The following is an 8200-nucleotide window of genomic DNA, read 5'->3' as shown; positions in this document are numbered from 1 at the left end:
TATAGCAGGTTCGCCTTAATCTTTAATTTAATCGGAAGGGAGGTAAGGTGCAAATGGGATTTTTATGGGAGCTGATGTGAGTGATGCTGCGGTATCAGCTGTAAGAAGCTGTTTTGTAACGGTAAGGCAACAGAGACATGATGCTGGAGCAACTCAGCCGACCAGGCAGCAGAAGTGGATGAGAGTAAACACTGGAAGTTTCGGGCCGCCAGTCTCCATCAGGGCGCTGACTGTGTGTGTGTTGTTTTGTATTTCTAGCATCGGTATATTGTCTGTTATTAGTTTTGTAACTCTGTTCATCGTATTGTTTCCATTTAACCACCACTGAGGGTACAAAATAGGGAGCATGAGATATCAGCTGAACTGCAATTCTTTGCAGCATTTATTTCTGAAGTTTCATAAGTTTCAAGATCCGATTCAATGGATATTTCAACGCATTCTTGAGTTCCTCTCGGAATTTGCTCTGAGTCAGGGCGTAAATACACGTGTTGGTGCAGGAACTCAGAACTTGCAGCATTGCCGCTGTCTTTACTGTGATGTAACGGGGATCCGTGCCAGAATAAACAAAACTCTTTGAAATCCGTTGATAGATATAAAATACCACCTGTGTTACCCACAACAGTATGAAACTAGCGGTTATGCTGAAAAGCAAAACGATGGATTTATGTCGGTTCTCCATCTCCCGGTCCTTGTCATTCTCTCCGCTCTTTTGTCCCCGGAGCCCCCTGCGGGCTCGACTGGCTGCCAGAATACTCCTGACAGTCTGAATATTGAACAGCAAAATCAGAAAGAAAGCGACACAGGGGGTTAAAATACGGTGAAACATCTGAAATGCCGCCCATGATAGAGAGATTTTGTAGCTCGATGAGAGAACACAAAACCAAGGAACACCGTCAATTATTTCTCTACGCTCATATGCAAAGTACCAGGGGACAGTCTCCAAACAGGCCAGCGCACTCACTGTCCCCATAACCACAGCTGCTGTTCACTCGGTGCAATATTTTGTTTTCATCTTCTGACAGCAAATCGCTACAAATCGATCGACGGTGAAAGCGACAGTCAGCCAGACGGAGGTCGCAGTGCTCGCAAAAATCAACCATTGACGGAGTCTGCACACGGGAGTGATGAACAAGAATGATCGGGGAAAATAAATCTCAGCAGTCCACCTCAGCAGAGGATCCAAGATAACGACCAGGAGATCGGCCGCTGCCATTCCTACCAGATAGCGAGTGACACATTTGGAGAGACCGCACTTTCCCCGGGACAGGATCATAATCGCCACCAAGTTCGCTGGAAGAGAGAGAGGGAACGGGAAATTGAGGAAATACTGAGCAGAAGCCAATGCAACGGCTTGAGGGGGTCCTGTACTATTTCCACTTTACGATTGCATTTACCTGGGGAAAGGTCGAGACGGCGTGCACACGCGGCGTAGAAAAATGAGTTTGCACGGTAAACTAAAGTCAATATGATCTGAATCCCGATTCCTTACTGATTACCGGAATATAAAGTGAGAGCGGAAAGCTATAACTGGGTAACACCCTCCTCGGAATATTTTCTACCGACACCTTCGCCGTCTCATCCAGTTGTAATGAATACATACGGACGGTAATGGAGAGATTCTTCCATTAGACAATCATAAACTTCCATGGTTCTCCCTATCAGCGACAGGACGCCGAAGGACGGAGCAGAAACATGGAGTGCTGGAAACACCCATCGAGGCAAAACAGAATATGTGGAAAAACAGTTAAAGTGTCTCTTCTCAGAATTGTTCTCGAAGTGCCCCTGAGAGCTACAGAAATAATAACAACTCTGTGGCTTACCGGGAATTCCAAAGACTGAAATTAAAGGATAGTAAATTTCTTCTATTCGGAAGATGACAGTATTCACCATTTCAGTGAGAACCTGTGACGTATGTTACTCCCGAATTCACAGCTCTGGCAGAAACTCTGAGCTGATGCATTCTAAACGGTCCTGATTTATACATTGGATCGGTCTCCAGAGATACGGATATACCCCTGACTAACTTTCTTAGTTACAGTCACTTGAACAAACACTGTAATTCAACACCATTGTCTCTGATGTAAGTATTCGGCCGATTCAAGACAAACATATCAAAATACCTGAGCATTACCTCAGCAATGACTCGTCTGGTGGAATCATGTCTAAATTCTAATGTCAAAGACTGAGCTTTGTCACGGAGTAGCTGCAGTTACAGATTTCACGTTTATATTTGGCGAACCATCGAACCCAAACTTCTGCTCTGCGGTTTCCCATTTAGAACTTCAATTTCCTACTGCTCCAATCTCTCCCCTCCACACACACAAACAGGCACATATACACGCACATACATAGGCACAGAAATAATACAAACAGTTCTCTCAGTTGGGAGATGAACAGATGCAGCATGGCTGATAGTGAATGACAAGCATCAGATACAATTTTAGGTCCGTGTGTGTGTGTGTGTGTGTGTGTGTGTGTGTGTGTGTGTGTGTGTGTGTGTGTGTGTGTGTGTGTGTGTGTGTGTGTGTGTGTGTGTGTGTGTGTGTGTGTGTGTGTGTCCGTGTGTGTGTGTGCGTGTGTGTGTGTGTGTCTGTGTGTGTGTGTGTGCGTGTGTGTGTGTGTGTGTGTGTGTGTGTGTGTGTGTGTGTGTGTGTGTGTGTGTGTGTGTCGTGTGTGTGTGTGTGTGTGTGGCGGGGGAGGGGTTGGGGAGAAGGGTTGTGTGCTTGTCGTATTGAGCGGACGTCGCGTTGTCTGATCACGTGGACAGTTTAACCCCTGCATGTCAGCTGAAGTGTTCTGTGACGCCCAGCCAGGAACACACTGCCGACAATGTCACCGCTCTGGATCCCTGAAAGTCTCTTTGAAAATAGACATATGCCGCAGATGTTCGGAACCTGTGATAATCCCGCGATGAAATATGAAACGATGAAATATGAAAGGAAGACAGAGATTGTGAAAAAAAAATTGTTCATAGAGGGTGAGAAGAATTTGCTTTGGCACCTGATGAAAAGAGCAAACTGATCAAATGTCACGTGTAATGGCTCGCATGTTTAAATAGAAAGTTGTTTCTGTCTGTCGGCAAGCATGGAGCTCAGGTGAAGGGTGCCCATTGGCTTTCAGTGAGATGCAGCTTCCAGGAAACCTATTCAACCGAGCTAGTGATCCTGAAAAAAAAATCTGATGATGCAGCCAGTGGCGTGTAATCTGGGCATTCACGTTCTGCACATCCATCTCAAATAACCACAGAGAAAATTGGTACATTTTTTCCGAGTGACTGAAAGACAAAATAACCCGAATGATATAACGCTGAAATTATAAAGACAGACAATCAGAAACATCAGCAAGGCAGGCAGAAACTGTGCAGAGAGAAATTAGGGGCCATATGAATGTCATTTCTTCAGATGCGGTTTTGAGAGATCAGTAATGTTCTCAGCAAACCATGGCTTCCTGTTCTGCCTTGGATCTGTGCTCCCAGATTCTACAGAATGGGAAAACGTAAGTCCTGTTGTAACTTGACCACAGCCCTGCATCATCACCAGACAAGACTGATCTGGTCTAAAGTCTCCTGTGTCAGCCTAGAAACTATTAAGTCTCCAATGTATGTTCAGAATTGAATGCAGACAACACTATTCCTTGACAGATCTCCATGACAGTTTCCAAGTTAGTAAAGTAAATATTTGCATGCCTGATGATGAAATAGATGGTTTTGTTGCCAAGTTTTCAGTTGATATGAAGATTGGTGAAGGTACAGGTACTGTTGAGGAAACATGTAGGATGCAGAAGGACTTCTTAGACATATTAGGTGAATGGGCAGGGATATGGAAAATTAAATATAAAGTTGGAAAACGCATGGTCATGCGCTTCGGTAGTATAAATAAATGTGCAGACTATTTTTTTTTTACCTGAGACAAAATTCAAAGATCTGAGATGCAAAGGGACTTGGGAGTGCTTGTGCAGAACACCCTAAGCGTTAACTTGGAGGTTGAGGCGATGGTGAGGAAGGCAAATGCAATGTTAGCATTCAGTTAGAGAGGCCCAGAATACAAGAGCAGAGATGCGACGCTCAGGCTTTATAAGGCACTGCTGAGGCTTCAGTTTGAGTATTGAGCACAGTTTTGGGCTCCTCATCTTAGAGGAGATGTGCTGGCATTGGGGAGAGTCCATAGGAGGTTCTCAATGATGACTCCAGGAATGAAAGGGTTATCATACACAGATATTTTGATGACTCTGGGTCTGTACTCGCCGGAATTCAAAAGGATGAGGGGGGATCTCACTGAAACCTTTCGAACGTTGAAAGGCCTAGACAGAGTAGATGTGGAAAGGATGTTTCCCCATGTGGGAGAGTCCAGGACAAGAGGGCACAGCCTCAGAATGGAGTGGCGTCCATTCAAAAAAGAAATACGGAGAATTTTCTGTAGCCAGAGGGCGGTGAACTTGTGGAATTTGTTACCACCTTCAGCTGTCGAGGGCCGGTTGTTGGGTGTATTTAAGGCAGAGAATGATAGCTTATTGATTGGACATGGAATCTAAGGTTACGGGGAGAAGTCCAGGAAATGAAGTTGAGGAGGAGAAATAAAAGGATCAGCCATGATTGAATGGCAGAGCAGACTCGATGTGTTAAATGGCCCAATTCTGCTCCTATGTCTTATGGTCTTATGCTCTGAACACCACTTAAGTGTTGCTATTTTTACACGATACCAGCATTGTTTACCAATATCCACCCGTGTTTGTAAACTGTACAAGCATTTCATTGTTGCTTTGGAGCAAGAATTTGGTTATTGAATGCAGAACTTTGCATTGTTCAGCAGTATGCTTTATGCTTGTTGGAACAAAATCAGACATTTACGCCAGTTTATCTTTCCATCAGCAGAGAGGTATACCATAGATTCATAAAGTCATACAGCACGTAAGCTAGTCATATCCAGTTCATTTAGGATTTAGGACTGTTAAAATTCAGTAGGTTTCAATGAGATGTCCCCTCAGTTTTCCAGACTCCTGTGATTACAGGCCCAGAGGCATCAAACATTCCTCACCCTCTTTAGTCCTGGAATCTTTTTTGTGAAGAACAATGCATAGAACCATAGAAACTACAGCACAGAAACAGGCCCTTTGGCCCTTCTTGGTTGTGCCGAACCATTTTCTGCCTAGTCCCACCGACCTGCACACGGACCATATCCCTCCATACACCTCCCATCCATGTATCTGTCCAATTTATTCTTAAATGTTAAAAAAGAACCCGCATTTACCACCTCGTCTGGCAGCTCATTCCAAACTCCCACCACTCTCTGTGTGAAGAAGCCCCCACTAATGTTCCCTTTAAACTTTTCCCCCCTCACCCTTAACCCATGTCCTCTGTTTTTTTTTCTCCCTTTGCCTCAGTGGAAAAAGCCTGCTTGCATTCACTCTATCTATATCCATCATAATTTTACATACCTCTATCAAATCTCCCCTCATTCTTCTACGCTCCAGGGAATAAAGTCCTAACCTATTCAACCTTTCTCTGTAACTGAGTTTCTCAAGTCCCGGCAACATCCTTGTAACCTTCTCTGCACTCTTTCAACCTTATTTATACCCTTCCTGTAATTTGGTGACCAAAACTGAACACAATACTCCAGATTCGGCCTCACCAATGCCTTATACAACCTCATCATAACATTCCAGCTCTTATACTCAACACTTTGATTAATAAAGGCCAATGTACCAAAAGCTCTGTTTACGACCCTATCTACCTGTGACGCCACTTTTAGGGAATTTTGTATCTGTATTCCCAGATCCCTCTGTTCCACTGCACTCCTCAGTGCCTTACCATTAACCCTGTATGTTCTACCTTGGTTTGTCCTTCCAACGTGCAATACCTCACACTTGTCTGTATTAAACTCCATCTGCCATTTTTCAGCCCATTTTTCCAGCTGGTCCAAATCCCTCTGCAGGCTCTGAAAACCTTCCTCACTGTCTTCTGCACCTCCAATCTTTGTATCATCAGGAAAGTTGCTGATCCAATTTACCACATTATCATCCAGATCATTGATATAGATGACAAGTAACAATGGACCCAGCACTGATCCCTGTGGCACACCACTAGTCACAGGCCTCCACTCAGAGTAGCAATTCTCTACCACCACTCTCTGGCTTCTTCCATCGAGCCAATGTCTAATCCAATTTACCACCTCTCCATGTATATCTAGCGACTGAATTTTCCTAACTAACCTCCCATGCGGGACCTTGTCAAAGGCCTTACTGAAGTCCATGTTGACAATATCCACTGCCTTCCCTTCATCCACTCTCCTGGTAACCTCCTCGAAAAACTCCAACAGATTGGTCAAACATGACCTACCACGCACAAAGCCATGTTGACTCTCCCTAATAAGCCCCTCTTCCAAATGCTTGTAGATTCTGTCTCTTAGTACTCCCCAATAACTTACCTACTACTGACGTTAAACTCACCGGCCTATAATTTCCCGGATTACTTTTCGATCCTTTTTTAAACAACGGAACAACATGAGCCACTCTCCAATCCTCCGGCACTTCACCCATAGACAGCGACATTTTAAATATTTCTGCCAGGGCTCATGATCTAGATCCCTTTGTTCTTTTTTTCTGCTGTCCGGGCCAACAATTCCTCTGAGCTGGAAATTCTTATATAGCCTGAAAAATGTTCAGCGCTTTAAATGAACATTACACAATAATTTTAAAAAAAATGAAAATTCAAGTTGCGCAGCAAAAAAGGCTACATGCGTGGGAACATTTGAACTACTGCCCGGACACACACCTGCACTGCTCGGAGGGAACAGCTCTCCAATCCCAACACACAATTTCTCAGAAGAGGGGCCCAAAACTGCTCACTGTACTCAAAGTGCTGTCTGATCAATATCTTGCAAAGCCACTATATTAAATCATGGGCCATAAGATATACGGGCAGAATTAGGCCATTTTGCCCATCAGGTCTGCTCCGCTATTTCATCATCCAATTTGATCTAATTTTCCTTTCCGCCCCATTTTCATGCCTTGTCCCTGTATCCCTTCATGCCCTGACCAATCAATAACCTGCCAATCTATGCCTGAAATATACATAGAGACTTGGCCTCCAAAGCGGGTTCGGACATGACCCAAGCGCCGAGTGAGAGACACTGACGTGGGACGATATTTCAAAGACTTTAATGCGAACAGTGTTAAAGTGAAAAGAAAACAATAAACACTCGGTCAAACAGAGCCGTTAACTAAAACTGTCAAATCGAAAACGATGCTTTCACTGAGACTGAAAATAAAATAAAAACACCTAATTATAAAACGAATACCGCTGGTCTTCACGGTCAGTTGACCAGACAGTCCAATTTCTCAGGCGAGCCCGAATGCAAGCCAGCAGGGAGTATCGCTGTGTTCAAGTCTCGAGTAATTCCACGACGGAATGAATGGAGTTAAATACTATCACAATGAAATAATAATTAGCTGACACCTGCACCTTAACAAACTCAATATCCGTAGCTACCGCACTGCGGAATCCGTGATTGTGATATATTGAACTCGTTCTGATGAACGCTACGAATACAAATGCCGTCATTTTGCTGAATGCTGCGAAAAATTGCGGCTGTTTGTGTGGTATCGAGGACAGCGAGGGACAATTAAGGCACAATGCACGTGAGATTATTTACAGTGCAGAAGAGATGCGGTTAAGCTGTTGGAGTTCAGCATTCGAATGCTTCGAGCATACACCTTCACTTGTTTGTGTGGTATGAACATAAGACACATCATTTTAATTATTTAGAAATAAAAGTACAAACACAGATACTTGTAGAGAAACATACATATTTCTGAGGCACCGAATAAAGGGAGCTATACATTTCAGAAGGGATGCAGCAAAGCGTGCTTCATCTGCAGATATTCTCCACTGAACACACTGACCGCACTTGTGTGATTCCGTCTTGGGAAAGTACAGGAATCAAACAACGTGGATGCAAAGCTGGAAGGTGTGAGCCATCACACGCGTAGCTTTATCGTCTAAGAGACATTCTTCAGTTCAATAAACAGAACAGTCTACGTTTTATAAGAACAGTGACAACTCTGATGTTATCCTACTTTTTTTTTCTGGGACCATCTCTCAGCAGAGATGACATGTCACTGTTGACCACTCTGACAAAGTAATCCCTAATACAACACACCAATGACACTGACCTTGTCGGCTCATTTGATATTGAGCATACAT

At 43.9% G+C, this 8200-nt stretch overlaps 1 pseudogene; it reads right to left on the bottom strand.

The window, feature by feature from the left end:
- Positions 1-382: 382 nt before the first annotated feature.
- On the bottom strand, positions 383-8200 carry LOC134342253 (probable G-protein coupled receptor 139; annotated as a pseudogene).

This window comes from Mobula hypostoma, unplaced genomic scaffold (genome assembly GCF_963921235.1).
Source record: "Mobula hypostoma unplaced genomic scaffold, sMobHyp1.1 scaffold_115, whole genome shotgun sequence".
NCBI lineage: Eukaryota > Metazoa > Chordata > Chondrichthyes > Myliobatiformes > Myliobatidae > Mobula > Mobula hypostoma.
The sequence above is the reverse complement of the archived record's forward strand: the minus strand, read 5'-3'. Positions and strand labels throughout refer to the sequence as shown.